At 40.8% G+C, this 20,925-nt stretch overlaps 1 long non-coding RNA gene across 1 annotated transcript; it reads left to right on the top strand.

The window, feature by feature from the left end:
• Window positions 1-1,528: 1,528 nt before the first annotated feature.
• Window positions 1,529-19,198, top strand: LOC127420659 (uncharacterized). The gene is made up of 3 exons (XR_007893844.1): window positions 1,529-1,654; window positions 11,000-11,032; window positions 19,186-19,198. It is a non-coding gene; the product is annotated as an uncharacterized LOC127420659 (long non-coding RNA).
• The last annotated feature ends 1,727 nt before the right edge of the window (window positions 19,199-20,925 follow it).

The raw sequence follows: 20,925 nt of genomic DNA, 5'->3' as shown, positions 1-20,925 counted from the left end.
GTACGTTTTTTTTATTTTTTATTTTTTTTATTTTTTATGTGTTACATACTGTATACACTGGAAGCGCTGACCAAAATAAGACAAATGTTGGTCAAATATAATTTTGCATTTTCTTTAAGGAATAGTTCACCCAAAAATAAAAAATTATCTCATCATTTACTTATCCTCAGGCCATCTTAGATGTATGTCTCTCTGTAGGACTTTCTATCTTCCACAGAACACAAACAAATCATGGATTTAACCACTGGAGTTGTATAGATTACTTTTATGCTGCCTTTATGTGCTTTTTTTACTTTAAAAAATTTCTGGTCACCATTCACTTGTATTGTGTGGACCTACAGAGCTGAGATATTTTTCTAAAAAACTTCATTTGTGTTCAGCAGAAAAAAGAAAGTCATACACATCTGGGATGGTATGAGGGTGAGTAAATGATGAGAGAATTTTCATTTTTGGGTGAATTATTCCTTTAAAGGAATAGAAAATTCAGTTTTATTCCAAAAATATAAATTCTGTCATCATTTACTCACTCTCATGTATCTCCAAATCCATATGCCTTACTCTTTTCTGTGGAACGCCAGAGGAGAAATTTAGAATTATGTTCAAACTGCTCTTTTCCTTATAATTAAATCATATACAGTGACCAGGGGTTGTCAAACTCCATAAAAGCATAAAAAAGCACCTGCAAAAGACTTGACTAGACTAGACTAGACTAGACTAAGAAACCGAGAACAAGAAACAATGGACCGATCCAAGAACAACATTACATGAACAATACACATCAAGGACAATGGCATTATGGCAAACATGAGAGCTTGAATACACAGACATAGGTAACATGTTTACAAGACAACCAATCACAAGACTGAACTAATAACAAGATAATAAATCATAAACCAACGACGAGACAAAACTAATAAACTAAAGACCAATAAGAACAAAACACATGAAACATGAGGGTCACATGATAAGTCCAAGAAATCACATGACAAGACACATGACAAGAAACAAGGACAAGGAAACACTGAACTAAATTTAAATATAAAAGACATTATATGAAACATGAACAAAAACACACAAAAACATTACAGCACCATTTAAGTACTCCAGATAAATATTTTCCACTCTGTAGCCAAATGCAAACTTTGTCACTGAAAAGCTTATTATGCCCTCCACCATAATTAAAATATAATTTGTGCTTCCACATTTTCAAACTTGGCGCATCGTGTTCGATTTGCAGACACACAAAACTCAATGGTTTTTGGTGTCACTGACAGGAAACCTGTTGTGACACATTTTGACACCCATATGCAAACGAGATTTGAAAGCTACTGCAGAGGGGAAGCTAATAGGCCTTTTTCACACTTCTGCATTTCTCACATCCGGGGGTGTGCCTCGCAGGGTAAACTTACTTCCGGTATCAACAACGGCCATTGAAATGTGAGCAAGATCTGCTGAAACCAAAGTCTTGACACAAATGAAATAGCGTGTAAATGTTTGATCTGACTTTTTGCTTTGTTGCCAACTCTACAGAGCTCTAATTAGGAGCTTGATTATGGTAAAAGAACATTCTGACAACTTTGAGGAAGGCATAACGTGACTGAATCCAGCATATTCAGTGAGAAGTTTGAGCTGCTACTAGCCCTAGACTACACCGGTAATAAACAACTTTTGAATTCTCTGTTATTTCATTCTCTGTGTCTGTTTGGGTCAGCTCTGCATTATCGCAAGTGAAAATGTTACGTATGTAACCTCGGTTCCCTGAGACGAGAACGAGACATTGCGTTCTGTTAATGCATATGGGGAGTGCCCTTCTTCATGACCTAGTTGAAACCTCCCTACAATAATGCCAATATTCTAATATTGGCTATGGTGTTTGAGCCCTGCCCTTTTAGGCACGAAGCTGTCCGCTATAAAAGCAGGTGCGCAAACACCATTCCTCAGAAGTTTCTGACTGAGGGACAAAGAGCGCATCGCTCGCACCTCAAAGAACACTGAGTCCTTCGTCTCAGGGAACCGAGGTTACGTACGTAACCGAGAAGTTCCCTTACTCTTTTCTGCTATGGGGAACAGAGTCCCATCATGCTGCACTACATGACACAACCTTCCCAGAGAGGAAACATGACACCGCAGTCTCGTGGGATGGTGGCCGACATGAGTATGCTGCAAGTGAATGACCCTCATGGCCAGTCAGGAGGGGAACACTCAGAATATATATATTACCTATGGTCATATAGTATGGATTAACCCTTTCACAAACCCAGTCGGAAAGGAAGTTCATTTATAATGAAGTGCCTGTAACTTTGGGAGCACAACGGTCCGAATTGCAGGCAGTTGTGTAAAGTGACAGGGAGCCCGTACTTAAAAAGAGAGGCATAATTATATATTTGGCCAATAAAATAGCAAGCACTCTAGACAGAAAGGACTTGTTTTCAGAGATGTCTAGGTTGTAAAACCTTACGAATGTGTTTTGAGAAGACCATCCTGCTGCAAAACATATGTCTTGTAAGGACACACTGTTCATCCATGCCCATGAAGAGGCCACGCCTCTAGTTGAGTGTACTTTAACACCAATTGGGCAATTCACACCCTGCGCTCGTAAGCCAGGGTGAACGTTTCAACGATCCAGTGAGAAAGTCTTTGCTTGGAGACGGACATTCCTTTTGTGCGTCCTCCATAACACAAAAAGAGTTGGTCAGACAGTCTGAACTAGCGTGCGTGATCAACATATACGTGTAGCACTCGCAAAGGGCATAACAAATGCAAGGACTGTTCCTCATCCGAATTAAATGCAGGAGGGAAAAAGTCTTGAAGGTGAACCACTTGCACTCTGAAGGGTGTGGTTATAACCTTAGGCACGTAGTCTTTTCTGGGTTTGACAGTGGTTTTGAAAGGCCTGAACCAAACTCCAGACATGTATTGTCAACTGACAGTGCTTGCAAATCACCTACCCGTTTTACTGAGGCCAAAGCCAGCAGTGATGCGGTCTTAAGAGAAAGCACATGTAATTCAACATAGTCCAGAGGCTCAAAGGGAGACCCTGCGAGCACTTTTAGGACCAAGTTAGGTCCCATGTCGGGGCTGACAGTGAATGCAGCTCTCATGCTGATCTAACAGCAGGATGTGTATCTTGCATAAGAAAACACTTACGGAACAACATCTTTAAAAAGACGCGAACATGTAAGCAGCTCTTTTAGTTTTATATATATATATATATGTGACTGGTTGCATGGATGAATTCACTCTTAAGGCAGATTCAGCTTTCTTTTTATTGGGTCCACAGGGAGATATATCTAGGGCAACTGGGACAATCACAACCAAAGGCTGGTTAGAATACACAGTGTTGCTCAGTTATTCACAGCAGGATGTGTGTAGTTCTGCTGTGGTCAGGGGTGGGTTTACGATTTCTAAGGCCCCAAGCAACCGACCAAGCTGGGACCCCATTTTGAAAATGTTTGCTTAAAAAATTACATAAAATGTATTTTAAATCATAATTTTAAATTCATCCTATCAACGATTGTAGCCAAGTACATTCAAAATGTCTAATGAAATAAAAATCTAGTTAAATATAATTAATGCATGTTTTCCAGTTTTTCCACAATACAGTGATAAAAAAGCAACATTTACCTACATAAATGTATACAAAACAATTTTTTGAACAGGGTGTGCAAAACCTACTACTTCACCCAGTAACATTTTGGAATTCAGTTGTTATTTATTAATTTTATAACCCAACAATTATTTATTGTTGTCCAGTTTGCCATTATAATATGATACAGTATTTTTATTACTTTGAGGATTTGTTGTATACAATAGTAATATATTCCTGTCTTATTTACTTTACTTTCACCTGGAGCTTATATTCTGACGCTGAGGCTGTATTTTATGTAAGCATTGTAGGCAAAATTCATAACTAACAATAAACATACAAAGCACAGCGTCCCCTCAGCACACTAGAGCAGAACGTTAAATCTTTGTGACACCAGTGCTAAAAAAAAAAAAATCTAGACACAGTTCAACGCCTGATACACAACGCAAGTGTCTCTGCATGCATTTTTGAAACCTGAAGCTCTTATTAACTTGACACAGTGTCTAAAAATGTGCCAGTCCTCCGTGAGACACTGCAGAAACAGCGAGACGCGGTGCAGCAGATATGGACGTTCATCCAGCGCGTTTACACAGGAAAACAATGGCAAAACAGAGCAGACACAGACAAAAACACGTTCGGTGTGAACAGCCCCTAACTCATCTGTTTGCGCGTATCTGTGTGTGAGAGTGCATGCATGAAACAATTTCGGACGGCCTATATATTTTTTCATAAATTACAAACCCGAACCCTGCTTAAAAAACTCAGCTGTCTCGACCACAGCGGCTTCTAATGTGAACTGCCCAGAACAACATGTCACCCATCAAGCATTTTTTGCGGAGATTTCCTACCGGGGCGGGGGCCCCCCCGACGTCCGGGGCCCCATGCAATTGCGTGGTTTGCGTGGTGGTTAAAACCGCTACTGGCTGTGGTAATTATACAGCTTACATATTGGTCACAACCGTATAGTGGATAATAAAACAGCAAATTTAAAAATAAATTATACATTTGAAAACAAAACGCGAAACTGGGTGTCTTGTGTTTCCTTACTATTATTTTAGCAGAATATGATCACATTTTTACACAAGCAAAATGACATACTAAATGACCATCATTTTATAAACTTATTTATATGAATAAAACGTAAAACAGCAAAAACCCAATCTTGTGACTCCATCGTGGCGATCACATGGCTCTGCATGTGCGATCAAATTACATGCACTCTATGGGTCAGTCTCAACTAACACTGGAACTCTCTCTTTTTTAACATTGATATAATCACATAAAACACATACCTGGGACAATCACCTCCAAAGGCTGGTTAGAATACACAATGTTGCTCAGTTATCTTAAAAATGATATAAAAAGAAATAAGATTCGAGGGCAAATTAATTACACAATCAAATATTCTCAGTTTAATCACCGCAATTATCACACATCTGACTCACTAACAGAATCAAATGATGACAGATGAATGAAATACACTCTTTTGTGATTAATGCATCGAACTTATCAGAATCATAATGAGCTTTATTGCCAAGTATGCTTACACATACAAGGAATTTGTCTTGGTGACAGGAGCTTCCAGTGTGCAACAATACAAAACAGCAATAAGACTTTTAAAAAATTATTAAAAATTGAATAAAAAATAAATATTGAAAAGAAAATTAAGTATATATAGAATACACAATAGAATATATATATATACACACACACATACATACACATACATATCTATATACAGTATCTCTCTCTCTCTCTCTCTCTCTCTCTCTATATATATATACATACATACACACACACATATATATATATATATATATATATATATATATATATATATATACATATACTGTATATACACACACATACATACACACACAGACACACACACATACACATACGTAGTGCAAATCTAAATACAAATCGGTTATATACAGTGCAAGGGAATGTAATGGCAGAAGAGGTTGTATTGTTGGATAATATAAAAAGACTAAGCTGTGTATTGCACATTAATTATTGCTCAGTGGGGCAATTTAACTGTTCATGAGATGGATAGCCTGAGGGAAAAATCTGTTCCTGTGCCTGACGGTTCTGGTGCTCAGAGCTCTGAAGCGTCGGCCAGAAGGCAACAGTTCAAAAAGGTAGTGGGCTGGGTGAGTGGGGTCCAGAGTGATTTTTCCAGCCTTTTTTCTCACTCTGGAAGTATATAGTTCTTGAAGGGAGGGCAGGGGGCAACCAATAATCCTTATGCTTGTAACCAACATAATACATTCTTATTTAACAGAGCAATCATCAGTGCTACTTACCCACAGCAGGGTGTTTGTAGTTCTGCTGTGGGTCACATAGCGCCGCATGCGATTATAAGCTATGCAAATATATGTAAATGCACAGGTGCAGCAACAGCCAATGGCGAATCACCCCAATTTCAGCATGAATTTTACAGCGGAGTGATGTTTGTCAGAACACTACAGGCAGGGTTGGCGAGTAACGAAATACAAGTAACTGGAATACGTATTTACAATACAATCTATAAGTAACTGTATTCCACTACAGTTACAATTTAAATCATTGGTAATTAGAATACAGTTACATTCAAAAAGTATTTTGATTACTGAAGAGATTACTTTGCATTTTATTGTCATTTGTTTCATTTAATATTTAGTCCTTTCAGATGGAAAACATTTATACATATAAATGATGCGATCCAAAGTGCATTTGAACAGCGGTGAAACACTTTCTTATGATGTGTTACATTCATACGAGCAGACAGAGAAGTAAGTTTGAAGTAAGTTTGGAGCAGAAGAAATAGAAATAAACCTTGTGTAAATTGTCAGCTTTACGTTAAGCTAAAATACTATTTCTAGCCATTTTACATCTACATGTTACCAGGCACGATCATATTTGTTTATCAAGAAAATTTATGTTAGATCATAATTTCTTTTTTCTAGTAAGACCTTTGATATTAGGGCAAAAATCTTATTCTTTTATTATAATTTTTGTATTGTTTTCCTGTAAAAATATCTAAAAATCTTTAAAACAAGATCAATTACATTAATCTTGTTTTAGAAACAACACTGCATAAGATATTTAGGTTTTTCAGAGAATGTATTTTTAACGTGTATTTTGTCTTACTGTACTGGCAGAGTTTTTATAGTCAAAACAAGTGAATAAATCTACCAGTGCTGAAGAAGAAATCCAAAGTATTTAGAATACATTACTGACCTTGAGTAATCTAACAAAATATGTTACAAATTACATTTTACAGCATGTATTCCATAATCTGTAGTGAAATACATTTCAAAAGTAACCCTTCCAACCCTGACTACAGGGGAGCGGAGAGGCTTCTCGTTGCCCTGAAGATTCTGCCCGCTGACTTGTGTATGTCGACGGCAAAGCAGGAAAGGGCTTCTAGACAACAGATGAATCGCTGTTGTGAAAGAAGAAAATTCTGTGGAATGGTGTTTGCGCGCCTGCTTTTATAGAATACAATAAGAATACACGCCTAAAAGGGCGAAGCTCAAACACCATAGCCAATATTAGAATATTGGCGTTATTGTAGAGAGGTTTCAACTAGGTCGTGTAGAAGGACACTCCCCATATGCATTAACAGAACGTAATGTCAAGTGTACTGAGTCATTAGGGAACAGCATGTTGTGTGCGGAGAATCATCGCCAGCCTGCTTCCCTCCCTGTACAGCTCCAGAAGGAGAAGTAGCACATCTGATCACTCGCACCATGGACACTTTCATAAACGGACACTTCCGTTATCTCTCTCACCGATATTACATCTCATTCACATGCTTCTCACACCGTCATAAAACTGAGTGCGATACAGTTAATGTTCGGGTTGACATTCGGGATAATATTCATTCAACTCTTTGATTTTCACAGCATGAAGCCAAGCCATCTCAGATACACAGGTACATCTGCCTTTTTTATAGTACACAGCCCAAATGTAAAAGATATTTTTTTTAATTGTAATTTTATCAACTTTATAAATAAAAGAATGGAACCATGACTGAAATGTTCAGGAAAAACATCAATTTCCTGACTGTTTCTTTGTAAGAAGTTAATAAATAAAAAATTAAATTTTTGATAAATGTAACTAATATTCTTACTTTGTTAAACTGTAATGGCTCTTATGGCTGCTCATCATCATCTTAAAGTCTATAAACCTGCGCTGAAATATTCAATGTAGTGCTCACTGCCCACGTTATGTACATGCTGTTGTTATAATTAGTTTTAAATACAATGTTTATTGCAGAGTTCTATATTGCTGTCTGTTGATCTTTTACTGGGATGGTGGGGTTAATGTAAATTGTATATAATTGATTAAAATAGGTAAATACAATTTAAATGGAATAATATGACTTGGTTTCATTACTAAATGTGATTATTTATACTTTTAAAAACTTCATTTAATATTTTTGGGAGTTTCATAAGAGGTTCAGTTAGACATATTGAAATTTATTTGTATTTTTGCATCTGTGCTGGGAGTATATATAGCTTTTTAAAATGTATTTCCCATGATACAGTGATGAGAGGAAAATTGTTGAATGAATATTCCTGCTGAGACAGGAGCTGGGCAGGGTTGCACCAGCTGTGCTTAAGGTCTCATGTAAGTTGGGACGTAAAGTTCACACTAAGGGCTTAGTAACTACTAGGTAGTTTGTAACTAAGTCAGTGCTTAATTTGGTTGCACCGCCTTTTCTGAAGGCAAGACTTAACTAGTAGGTCGTAAGCTCTCCGTAAAGTAATGCGTAGTCCTATAATATAACGTTTACTTGTACTGATCCAATAAGCAGTCTTCAAATTTGATACAGAAGTGTTAAAAAGCCGTGAATTTCAGTTTGATCTTGTTACGGTTGTTGTTCAAACCTTGTTTGCTCACATAAATGTCAGCTGTAATAAATTATATCCCCATTAAAATATGATATGTAATAAAACAAGATTTAATTAATGGTATATTTAGCCTATGTAAATAACAATATTTAATAACTGTATCTAAAATGAATAAGGGGCAATAAATAAATTCCAATACAACAGGCTGGAAAAATAGAAATTTATTCATTTTAATATCTTATATATTTTGTATAAGTTGGAACTTGACACTGGGCGGAGCACACAGGAAAGTGTACCGGTTTCATGCTGAAGTAGTACGTTTTTACATAATGTTTTCTCCCATAAATGTAAACGAGTGTAAATGCCAACATCATCATATATGTCGAAAGGACTGAAGCCTGTCAACTGAAACATGAGCTCATTGATGTGATTGAGTCTGCTTTTTTATTCATCCGTTACACCTGATCGGAGGCTTCCATAAATATTTAGTTTATATATAGGGTTACGTTCTACCTAAGTTTAATGGTGCAATGCTCAAATATTTAGTTGTGCGTAAATTGTGACTTAGTGCCCATTTACGTCACAACTATAGGTAACTATATGTAACTTACATATAGCTGGTGCAACCGGCCCCAGTTGAATGCCACTTTGGTGAATTCAAGTACCAATTTCCTTCCAAAACAGCAAAATCTGTACATTATTCCAAACCTTTGGCCGCCAGTGTACGTGTAGACATTTTGAATATTGGGTGATTGTTGCCCATGCTCTTGAATTATGCATGACCAACATTCGTATTTACATAATTGACATTTCCCGAAGAATAATGTATGTATGACACAAAATGTAATTCTTTTTTTTTTTTTTTTTTTTATCCACTTTTTTATTTTTATCCCCATTTGGAATGCCCAATTCCCCCTACTTAGTAGGTCCTCGTGGTGGTGCGGTTACTCACCTCAATCCGGGTGGCGGAGGACAAGTCTCAGTTGCCTCCGCTTCTGAGGCCATCAGTCCGCACATCTTATCACATGGCTCGTTGTGCATGACACCGGATACTCTGCATGTGGAGGCACATGCTACTCTCTGCGATCCACGCACAACTTACCACGTGCCCAATTGAGAGCAAGAACCACTAATCGCAACCACGAGGAGGTTACCCCATGTGACTCTACCCTCCCTAGCAACTGGGCCAATTTGGTTGCTTAGGAGACCTGGCTGGAGTCACTCAGCACGCCCTTGATTTGAACTTGTGACTCCAGGGGTGGTAGTCAGCGTCAATACTCGTTGAGCTACACAGTCCCCCTCAAAATGTAATTCTTTACTGATTTATGTGCATACAATAATTCTTCATTGAGTAATGAATATTATTGATAAATGGTTGTGATACAATATATACAATGGGTAATTTTTTATATTTAATTTGTGTCCTTTATCTCCTGATATATATACGAAGATTCTTTGTAACTTTTCTTTGTTAATTTTGTAATATATGTTAATGCCAGTATGCCATATAAAGAGACAATATATGTTTATAACATTTAGCAAACATTTGTATATTCTTATGTCTATTCTATTAGGAGAATTCTATTACATACTGTATCACTCATTTAACTTGCTGACGATAATGGAATTTTGGTCAACTACAAGCTATTTTCACAGTGTAAAAATTTACAAAATGCAGAGAATGGCTGCTGATATACATAAATGAATATGACCAAAATGGCAAGCACTAACAATTAGATGTACTTAGAAAAATTAACAAAACCTATCATTCACTACGGAAACTGTACTCTCCTCCACCATTTTGAAAGTTTAGGACTCCTCACATGTTGTATTTGAGTTTCCCAGTTGTAATTACGACTTGAGGGGTCATTCATGTGCAACTTCAGAATGCAAAACTCGTATTTACGATAATTCTGATAGTACGTGAAGGCAGCATTAAAGCTATCATTTGGCAGGGGCCTGGGTAGCACAGCAAGTAAAGACGCTGACTACCACACCTGGAGTCACAAGTTTGAATCCAGGGCATGCCGAGTAACTCCAGCCAGAGCTCCTAAGCAACCAGTTGGACCGGTTGCTAGGGTGGGTAAAGTCACGTTGGGTTAACCTCCTCGTGGTCGCTATAATGTGGTTCTCACTCTCAGTGGGGCACGTGGTGAGTTAAGCATGGATGCCGTGGAGAATAGCACGAAGCCTCCACGCGCGCTAGGTCTCTGCGGTAACGCGCCTAATAAGCCACGTGATAAGATGCACGGATTGACGGTCTCAGACACAGAGGCAACTGTGATTCATTCTCCGCTACCCGGATTGAGGAAAGCCACTACGCCACCACAAGGACTTGCGCATTGGGAGCTCACTGGGAATTGGGCATTCCAAATTAAGCCCCCCCCCCCAAAGCTATCATTTTTAATATAGCACATGAGACATATAGACTACTTTTGATTTTAGTTTTATAGTGCTTTTTTTTGTCTTTTTTTTTTTTTGGAACATGACAGCCCCTGGTCACTGTATGCTTTGTTTTATGGGAAAGAGCGGCATGAACATTCTTTAAAACTTCTCCTTTTGTGTTCCACAGAAGAAAGTCAAATTGGTTTGGAATAACAGGAAGGTAAGTAGATGACAGAATTTTTATTTGTGTAAACTATAACTTTAGATATCTTTTAAAGCTTTAAGTGGTTTCACTTTTGGATGTTTACCTACACACTTCTAACATTACTCAGGCTTAGCAACCATAACACCATTTGACATGACAATACCTGTAAGTTGTTTGCGGGGAAATGAGGCTCATTACGACACCAACAAGTTTAAGGAGAGATTAAAGGGTTGCCAAGATACAAAAACTCTGTCTGACACCAAATTTTTAAGTATGTGCTTAAGTGAAAAAGCTTTATTTTGGCAATGGAGAAATACTCACATATTTCAGGCTCTAATCAAGCCTTTCTCGCTGATGAATTCACTTGGTAATCTGCTTTGCATTTAATTACATGGTTACAATAAATTGGAGCATATTTTTCCTCCACAGCTTGTTTCTTACTAACCCGTTTCACACTTGCCACACAATGACAGAATGAGTGGAGGAGCAACATAAACAATGCGGTCAACTTGTTTTGAACAATGTTGAAATAGTTGCTCAATGAACTTGAATCAAACAGTGTATCAGTCACTGGATGAGCTTAATTCAGTGTGCCTCTACATAATAGTTTTTGAGATTTATGGACTGAATTTTCTCTATGTAAACTGTACAAAGTGTACATTTTAAATAACAGTTTGTCTTAATTTGACCCTCACAATCCCTAATGAAAATATATATAAATAACCACATTTGGATAGACAAAATAGACATTTCGGACATATCTCCCTGAGCAAACAAGACACTTGAAGGGATAATTCACCGAAAAATGAAAATTCTGTTATCACTCACTCACTGAACTCACTGTTCCAAACTGGCATGTCTTCCTCTGTGGAACATGAAACTCAGTCACCATTCACTTTCATTGCATATTTCTTCCATACAATCAATGTTAATGGTGACCGAGGCTGTCATTCTGACTAACATCTCCTTATGTATTTAAAGGAAGAAAGTCACATGCTTGGAATAACATGAGGGTGAGAAAATGAAAGAATTTTCTTTTTGGGAGAACTATTCCTGTGGCAGAGGGTGTCGAGGACTTTGAAAGGGCAGACTTAAATGAGTTTGGATGTAGCCAACTACGCCACCTTGGGACTCTCACCAAGGACTTAACTCTAAGAGGAAAACCACTTACTCACAAGAACACAGGTTTGTTATACCCAGTGAAGATGGAAACAGTTTTGCTCATTTAAAATTAGTTTTCATTAATAAAAACTTTTAACGCGTCACTGATGTGAACACAATTTACATACCTTTTAGTTACCTACACACATAAGCAGAATACCTCTTTTAAAAAGCTGGGAAGGCTGGGGCTGATCTCCAGGGAAGCAACAACACTAGGAAGAAAGGGCCCACCCTTCCCAAAAGTGACATTTACCATACCCACATACTCATGGTCACACTGCACAATTTAAAACAGTACTCAACTGAACTACCACAGCAAACGTCCTGGTTACTTTCATAACCTCCGTTCCCTGATGGAGGGAACGAGAAATTGTGTCGATGTAGTGACACTAGGGGTCACTCTTGGGAGCCCCAAACACCTTTGCTTTTTTGAAAAAAGGCCAATGAGAATTGCAGAGTGAAATTTGCATGCCACTCCCCCGGACATACGGGTATAAAATGAGATGGTATGCAACCACTCATTCAGGTTTTGTGCTAAGGAGCCGAGACCAGGTCCCGGCCATTTCAGCGGGTAGTTCAGCATTGTGGCAAGAGGGGCACAACGTCTCATTCCCTCCATCAGGGAACGGAGGTTACGAAAGTAACCAGGACATTCCCTATCTGTCACTCACTTGACATTGTGTCGATGTAGTGACACTAGGGGTCCTTATACAAAATGCCACAACTAGCTGAACTGTGTTACGTGAACTGGCGGTGTGTGACGGGCAGACTGCTGTGTGCCTCGTAGCCAGTGCACCAGGCCGTCACGTAACCTCCCTCAATGCTCTTATGAGCGTCGAACGGTCCATTAGGAACAAGTTGGCTGCCCAACTATAGTGACAGGCTAGCCCAGCCGAGGCCTCTTTTCCCTCTCTTTTCTCCCCAAAAAGAGTGGAATTTGTTAACTGACTGGGAGCCATAAGTGTCTGTGTCATGGGGAAGACACTGCGGAGACCACACCCCGCCCAAAAGGGGGGGGGAGGTATTCTGAGTGGAATATGTCACATGGTCTTACCGAGTCTTGTCGGAAGTATGTCATGTGGAGAGGTCGCATGGTAGGTCCTACCCGAAGGGGGAGGAGTTTCTACAGAGCATGGCGACCGGGGTCAGCGGGGCCTCTGCCCAAGGAAGACGCAGTTTGCCATCAGGGAAACAATTTTGCGGAAGATATCACATGGGGTCGCCTTCGGGGAACCAGCACATGTGGAGCACCTACCTCAGTACAGGGGCTCATTAGCGCACGTACTGGGCTGGTCAGCGAGTTTCTCCGCAAACTCAACTGCCAGAGAGCTAAGGAGGAACGTCATCCAGGGATCACAGTCTGTGAACACGACTGGGAGTCAAGAGCACACGTTTTCACCACAAGGGAGGGGAAAGGCGCTATGCGCAAGCGGTACACCCGGCCAGTTTGTCCCGGAACTTACCTGCTTGTGCCTTCCAATACACGGGACGAGACCGGCTCAACCCGGAGATTGTAGAACCTCGCAAAGGCATTGGGTGTTGCCCAGCCCGCTGCTCTGCAGATGTCTGCCATAGAGGCCAGGGCCCAGGAGGCCACCACACTCCTGGTGGAGTGGGCTCGTAACCCTGCAGGGGGTGGCACGTCCTGGGCCTGATATGCCATCGCGATGGCGTCAATGACCCAGTGGGCGATCCTCTGTTTGGAGACAGCGCTTCCTTTCCGCTGTCCACCAAAGCAAACAAAGAGCTGCTCAGAGCTACTAAGGCTCTGCATGCGATCCAAATAGATGTGTAAAGCTCGCACCGGACACAGCAACGCCAAGGCTGAGTCTGCCTCATCCTAGGCGGCGCTTGCAGGTTCACCACCTGATCCCTAAAAGGGGTCATGGGAACCTTGAGCACATAGCCCGGTCGCGTTACGCACTAGTGAATTCCCCTGAGGACCTTCCTCAGGGGAATTCGCCGGGGGGGCTATCGTGCGATGAGATCTGAGAACCACGTCTGGGTGGGCCAGTAGGATGCTACTAGGATGACCTGCTCCTCGTCCTCCCTGACCTTGCACAGGGTCTGTGCAAGTAGGCTCACTGGGGGAAATGCGTATTTGCGTAGTCCAGGGGGCCAGCTGTGTGCCAGCGCATCTATACCAAGGGGTGCCTCGGTCATGGCGTACCAAAGCGGGCAGTGGGAGGATTCCCGGGAAGCAAACAGGTCTACCTGTGCTCGACCGAATTGACTCCAAATCAGCTGGACCACCTGAGGGTGGAGTCTCCACTCTCCCTTGAGGGTAACCTGACGTGACAGCACGTCCGCTGCGGTGTTGAGGTCGCCCGGGATGTGAGTGGCTCATAGTGACTTGAGGTGCTGCTGACTCCACATGAGGAGATGGCGGGCGAGTTGTGACATGCAATGGGAGCGTAGACCGCCTTGGCAGTTGATGTACACTACCATCGCTGTGTTGTCCGTCCGGACCAACACGTGCTTGCCCTGGATCAATGGCCGAAACCTCCGCAGGGCGAGCAGAACTGCCAACAACTCTAGGCAGTTGATGTGCCAACGCAGCCGCGGGCCAGTCCAGGAGCCGGCGGCTGTGTGCCCGTTGCATACGGCGCCCCAGCCCGTCTTGGAGGCATCTGTTGTAACCATGACACGTCTGGAGACCTGCTCTAGGGGAACCCCTGCCCGTAGAAATTCAAGGTCGGTCCAAGGGCTGAAGAGGCGGCGACAGATCAGTGTGATGGCCACGCGATGTGTCCCGTATTGCCATGCCCATCTCGGGACTCGAGTCTGAAGCCAATGCTATAGCGGTCTCATATGCACCAACCCGAGCGGTGTGGCCGCCGCTGAGGATGCCATATGCCCCAGGAGCCAGACAGTTCAGCACTGACTGTGCGTGCTTGTTCATGAGGGTTCCACTCTAGCCCGATGATAGCGGCCACCTGGGAAAGCATGTCCGTCATTTCCGCATCAGCGACCGCAACGTTGCCATGGTCATGTTCTCGCAATGAGGACAAGACCCATCCACGAACGATGTCTCCGCGTGGGCAGCGCCCAGACACGTAAGACAACGATCGTGGCCGTCAGAAGCAGAGAGATAACGACCGCAACCAGGAATAACACACAAACAGAAAGGCATCTTTAAAAAGACATTCCATGTGTGCCGCTCTTTTAGAAAGAAAATATACTCTTTTTAGAATATACTCTTTTAGTTGTTTCTGCCGAAGCGCCCAGGGGCGTTCTCTTCACTCCACGGGTGCAGAGGGGGAGAAACTGCTGAAATGCGCTGTAGAATCCAGCAGATGAGGTGAATGAACTTCGCGGATGAATTCAGCTTCAATGAATAGATCCGCTCGGCTCCGAAGAGAAAATCTGAATGAATGGTTGCATACCAGCTCCTTTTATACCCGTATGTCCGGGGGAGTGGCATGCAAATTCCACTCGCCAATTCTCATTGGCCTTTTTTCAAAAAAGCAGAGGTGTTTGGGGCTCCCAAGTGTGACCCCTAGTGTCACTACATCAACACAATGTTGAGTGAGTGACAGATAGGGAGCATAAGGGCCAAAATCTCCTGTAACCAGCCAACCTGAGGCAAACCCACAGCACCCCCTAAAAAGAAATAAAAGAAATATTAAAATTAATCAAGGACAGACTAATGACAAGAATTTAAGGAAAATTTCTCATCAAAACCATAACTCCATATAAAGACTTAACTGCACCAACAACATTTAGACACTTTTGAACACTCATAAAACAAAATAACCTTAATTACAAGCATGGAATAAATCCAGAAAAAAATAATAATAAAAAAAAAAAAATAATAAAACAAAACCAGCAGCGCAGCCCAGGGTCACATTCCCTTGAGGGTGTACACATACCATTCACTACTGGAGGTGATCAGGCAGACATACGCCTCCAACCGATGCACAAGCGGTGCCAGAACCACTCAAGCCTATTCTGCTACACCTATCAAGTCAAAATGAAATTGAAATGGACCCTATTTACTTTCTTAATTCAAGTTCCTAGTCTTTTTTTTGTACGGTTAATTGGTGCACACAAAAATGTCTTTGCAATCTTTTATCAAAATGTAATAACTTGTTCTGCCATGAAACAACTTTCTTTTTCATCGGACATAATAAACCCTTCTTGTTACTTTTCAACCCCTCTCCTCCCAACCATCTGGCTCCATTTTGGTGCGTAACACCCACTTTTCATGATCCAATCGATTCCTGATAAATAAAATGAATGCCAGCAGGGCAAGCTTCTATGCTACCTTCACCGTGTTTATCCTGTCTGACTGTCTGTTGTGCTGGTTGTCATGTGAACACTCTGCTAGTACTCAGAACTCAAGTGGTAGAATTGCAGCGCAACTATAGGGCAGACTTGTTTCCTCTGAGCACTAGAGCTAAGCTTAACTTCAGGATTCACTGTGACAAATTCCAAATTCTAAATCATACATCCCTTAATTATACCACACACAAAATCTCTGCCTAATTGTAAAATTCTGTCTGTCACACTCATAGCTGGTGCTGCAGGTAAGGCTTGAATGATCTGATCACTGATCCTGTTCAGTAACCCGGGGGTAGTCTGGATGATTCTTTTACAGAGCCTCAGCGGTGTCCAGAAGTTGCCTCCACTGTATTTTAAATACATCAGTATTTGGAACACTGAATATAGTAAGTTCATGGTCAGAACTACCAGAGCAGAACGTTAATTTCAGATCTCAGCCTCCTCCCTGTACATGTCAAGAGATACTCGTGAAGGGGAAGCCATAAAGCTTCTGGTCTAATACCAACTAGCAAGACACTTGTGACAGAACGGTGCCGTGAGGCTTCAAAAGACAATTTAGCTTTGTTGAAGCAGACCCTGTTAGATATTACTGTCAGGTGTGTTACTGAAGGCATCTGTTAAAGATGTATCACTTTCAGTATTAATGTAGATATACTGTCTTTGGACACTTAAACCACTCTTACAAATGTATGCATATCAGTGCATTAGATTACAAAATACCAAACCAAGTTGCATCTATTTTAAAGAAAGATAACAAAAGCACACTTAAAAAAAAAAAAAAAAAAACATTTCACAAAAAGAAATGAAAATGTAAATTATAGAACAGAGTTCAAAATCAAAGCAAATAGTATTTGGACACTTTCTGGTTGTCAAAATTAGTAGTGCTGTTCTGGAATCAACTCTGATTTTTGGTTTTCAGAATTGATCAAATCGATTCAAAAATAATTTTCTCGATCCTTAAGGAAAAACAGGAGGCAAAGTGAAATCTTTCAATAAACAGTGCGATATAAAGCATACTTCACACTATTTATAAATGTGTGTCTAAATGACAAAAGATCACGTCACGCCCCTGAGCGCAGTCAACTTTCGATTCCCAAAGCCTCAGAATCGAAAAATCAGTTCTTTTTGGAATCGACTCCCAGCCCTAAAAATTAGTGGAACATGCCCATAGTTAAAATTATAACCTACACAGGACACCTCTGTGAACTTGAGGGGAACTGACTTCATGCATCCCCTAAAAATGTCCTTTGGACCCACTGGACTATGAAAAGTGAAATTCTGAGAAAGGTCTAGCATTATTTGTTTGCAGATGCCACTTGATTTGATAGTTTGTTATCTGTGCATTTTAAAGTGTGGCTTAAAGATTAATTCACCCAAAAATTTTAATTCTTTCATCATTTACTCACTCTCATGCCATCCCTGATATGTATGACTTTCTTTCATCTGCTGAAGTCAAATTACTGAAGTTTTTTAGAAGAACTTCTCAGCTGTTTTGGTCTATATAATACAAGTGAATGGGTGCCAAAATTTTTAAGCTCCAAAAATCACACAAGTCAGCATAAAAGTAATCCATATGACTCCAGTGGTTAAATCCATGTCTTTAGAAGCGATATGATAGGTGTGGGTGAGAAACAGATATATATATATATATATATATTTTACCACAAATTCTCCTCCCTGCTCAGTCAATCTCCACTTTAACTTTCTTCTTCTTGTGTTTTTGGTGATTCACATTCTTGCATATCGCCTCCTACTGGGTAGGGAGAAGAACTTCCAGCAAAAAATGACTTAAATATGGACCCTTTTCACAGACGTGTTATGACACATTTATGACTTATTTAACAACGTAAATGTATCAAACATTTTATACTTCCAATTTTAAAAATATTTGATGTAAATTTATAACATTGAACTTTGTATTATATTACCCAGGAGTATATTTATATCTTCCTTTGAAAAGCCGTTAAACTGCAATTGTTAATATTTTCTTTTGCTTTAGCAAACGGGTGAGCAAAAATTACATTTGTTGTGGTCTCCCATTTACCGGCATTCAAGTTTACCCAACTATGATTCTATTTCCGCTCTGCAAACCCGGATATGTGAAAAGGGTCCATTGATCTGTTTCTCACCCACACCTATCATACAACTTCTGAAGTTATGGATTAAAACACTGGAGTTGCATGGATTACTTTTATGATGCCTTTATGTGATTTTTGGAGCATCAAAATTTTGGCACCCATTCACTTGCATTGTATGGAACTACAGAGCTCAAATATTCTTCTAAAAATCATAATTTGTGTTCTGCAAAAGAAAGAGAGTCATATACATCTGGGATGGCATGAGGGTGAGTAAATGATGAGAGAATTTTCATTTTTGGGTGAACTATCCCTTTAAGTGTTCAAATACTTTTTGGGACCACTAATGTTCGAATGTTTAACCAATGAGGAGCTCTGGATAATATGATTTGAGCTTCCCAAACACCTAAAAACTATTTTAAATAGTGTACATCTTTATTGTTAAAAGAACATTTACAATTTATTTATACTACATTTATATTCATTAATTTAGGCAATGCTTTTATCCAAACTACTTTAGACAAATATGGTCAAACTACTTAAGACAAATCTGCTCTTGGATGTAAATAGTTTTTGCTGGTATTACCAGGGCAAAGTCTGTATCTGAAGTCCATTACAAATGATGCCCTAAGAGCACATGTCTCCCAGGAGCTGGTCGAGTGGAAATGTGAAGCACCTCTCAATGAGATGCTGACTTGGAGACAGAGTTGAGAGTGATGCACTCAAAGCTCTGCAGCTGCTGTTTGAAGCCTGCTGTTCACCCGGAGGGTGAAGGGCCTTCAGTCTTCACAGGTGAGTGGAATTGAAGCATGTGGAGCTTTGGACACTGCTGGACATCAGTGAAAACCTGCTGTGTGCTGCAGTCCAGTTGATAGCTATTCTGAGACATAACAGTGTAATCTAGATGATCAAGAAATTGCATCAGCCTTGATATTGTCTGTTCTCTTACCTCAAGGCCAGCACGTGCCACACCCTCCATCCCCTGGCTGTTGGAGACACTTTGTGATCACCGAACTGAGCTGAGGGCTGTGGAGAGAAAGTGGCACAAGTCAAAAGACCCTGCTGACCTGTGTAAGTATCAATCACTTCTCTCCTCTTTTTCCTCTAGAGTTTCTGCTGCTAAAATTGATTATTACTAGAACAAGATCAGTAACATCCCAGATTCCCGTAAGCTATTTTCAACTTTCTCATCTCTTCTCTATCGTCCTCCACCACATCCTTCTACTTCTGTGACTGCTGATGACTTTGCCATGTTTTTTACTGACAATGTAGTGAGTATCAGCAGCCAGTTCTCTACACCTAACACCCACAGCTACTCTCTTCCAACATCCCATCCTCTGTTTTCCTCTTTCTCTCCTCTCTCAGAGACTGAGGTCTCCAAAGTGCTTCTTTCTAACTGTCCTACCTCCTGTCCACTTGACCCTATCCCCTCCCATCTTATGCAAGTTGCCTCTCCATCGGTCTTACCCTCACTCACACACATTATCAATGCATCTCTCACAACTGGAAACTTTCCCAATACATTCAAGCAGGCTCGAGTAACCCCACTGCTTAAAAAAACCAACACATAACCCCACAGTAGTCGACAACTACAGACAGGTCTCTCTCCTACCCTTCCTGTCTAAAACTCTTGAGTGTATGTATTCAACCAGTTGTCTGCTTTACTCTCACAGAACAATATCCTCAACAGACATCAGTCTGGCTTCAAAAAAGGACTCTCAGCAGAGACTGCCCTCTTGTCAGTAGTGGAAACCCTGCCACTGGTGAGAACTAATTCCAAATCATCCGTCTTCATCCACCTTGACTTGTCTGCTGACTTTGACACAGTGAACCACAAGATCCTCCTGTCCACCTTCTCTGACCTGGGCATCACAGGAACTGCGCTTGGATGGTTTGAGTCATATCTCACTGGCAGATCATTTAAGGTATCCTGGATGTACACAACATCACTCGGATCAGTCATTGAGGCGCATGGCTTTTCCTACCACTTCTACGCAGATGATACGCAGCTCTACCTGTCGTTCCAGCCTGATGACCCTAATGTCTCAGCTCGTATCTGTGCCTGCCTCTCGGACATTTTGGCCTGGGTGAAGGAACAACACCTTCAGCTCAACCATGTCAAGACAGAACTCCTCATGATCCCAGCCAACCCATCTGTTGACCACAACCTCACTATTCATCTTGGTTCAACTACACTAACATCAACCTGAACAGCCCAGAACCTGTGAGTGGTGGTAGATGACCAGCTTAATTTCACTGAACACATCTCATCAACCACCCGGTCTTGCAGGTTCACGCTTTACAGGAAAATCAGACCTTTCCTGTCTGAATCTTGGAGCTCCTGGTCCAAGCTCAGGTCATTTCAAGACTGGACAACTGCAATGCACT

Source organism: Myxocyprinus asiaticus, chromosome 30 (assembly GCF_019703515.2).
Source record: "Myxocyprinus asiaticus isolate MX2 ecotype Aquarium Trade chromosome 30, UBuf_Myxa_2, whole genome shotgun sequence".
NCBI lineage: Eukaryota > Metazoa > Chordata > Actinopteri > Cypriniformes > Catostomidae > Myxocyprinus > Myxocyprinus asiaticus.
The sequence above is the reverse complement of the archived record's forward strand: the minus strand, read 5'-3'. Positions and strand labels throughout refer to the sequence as shown.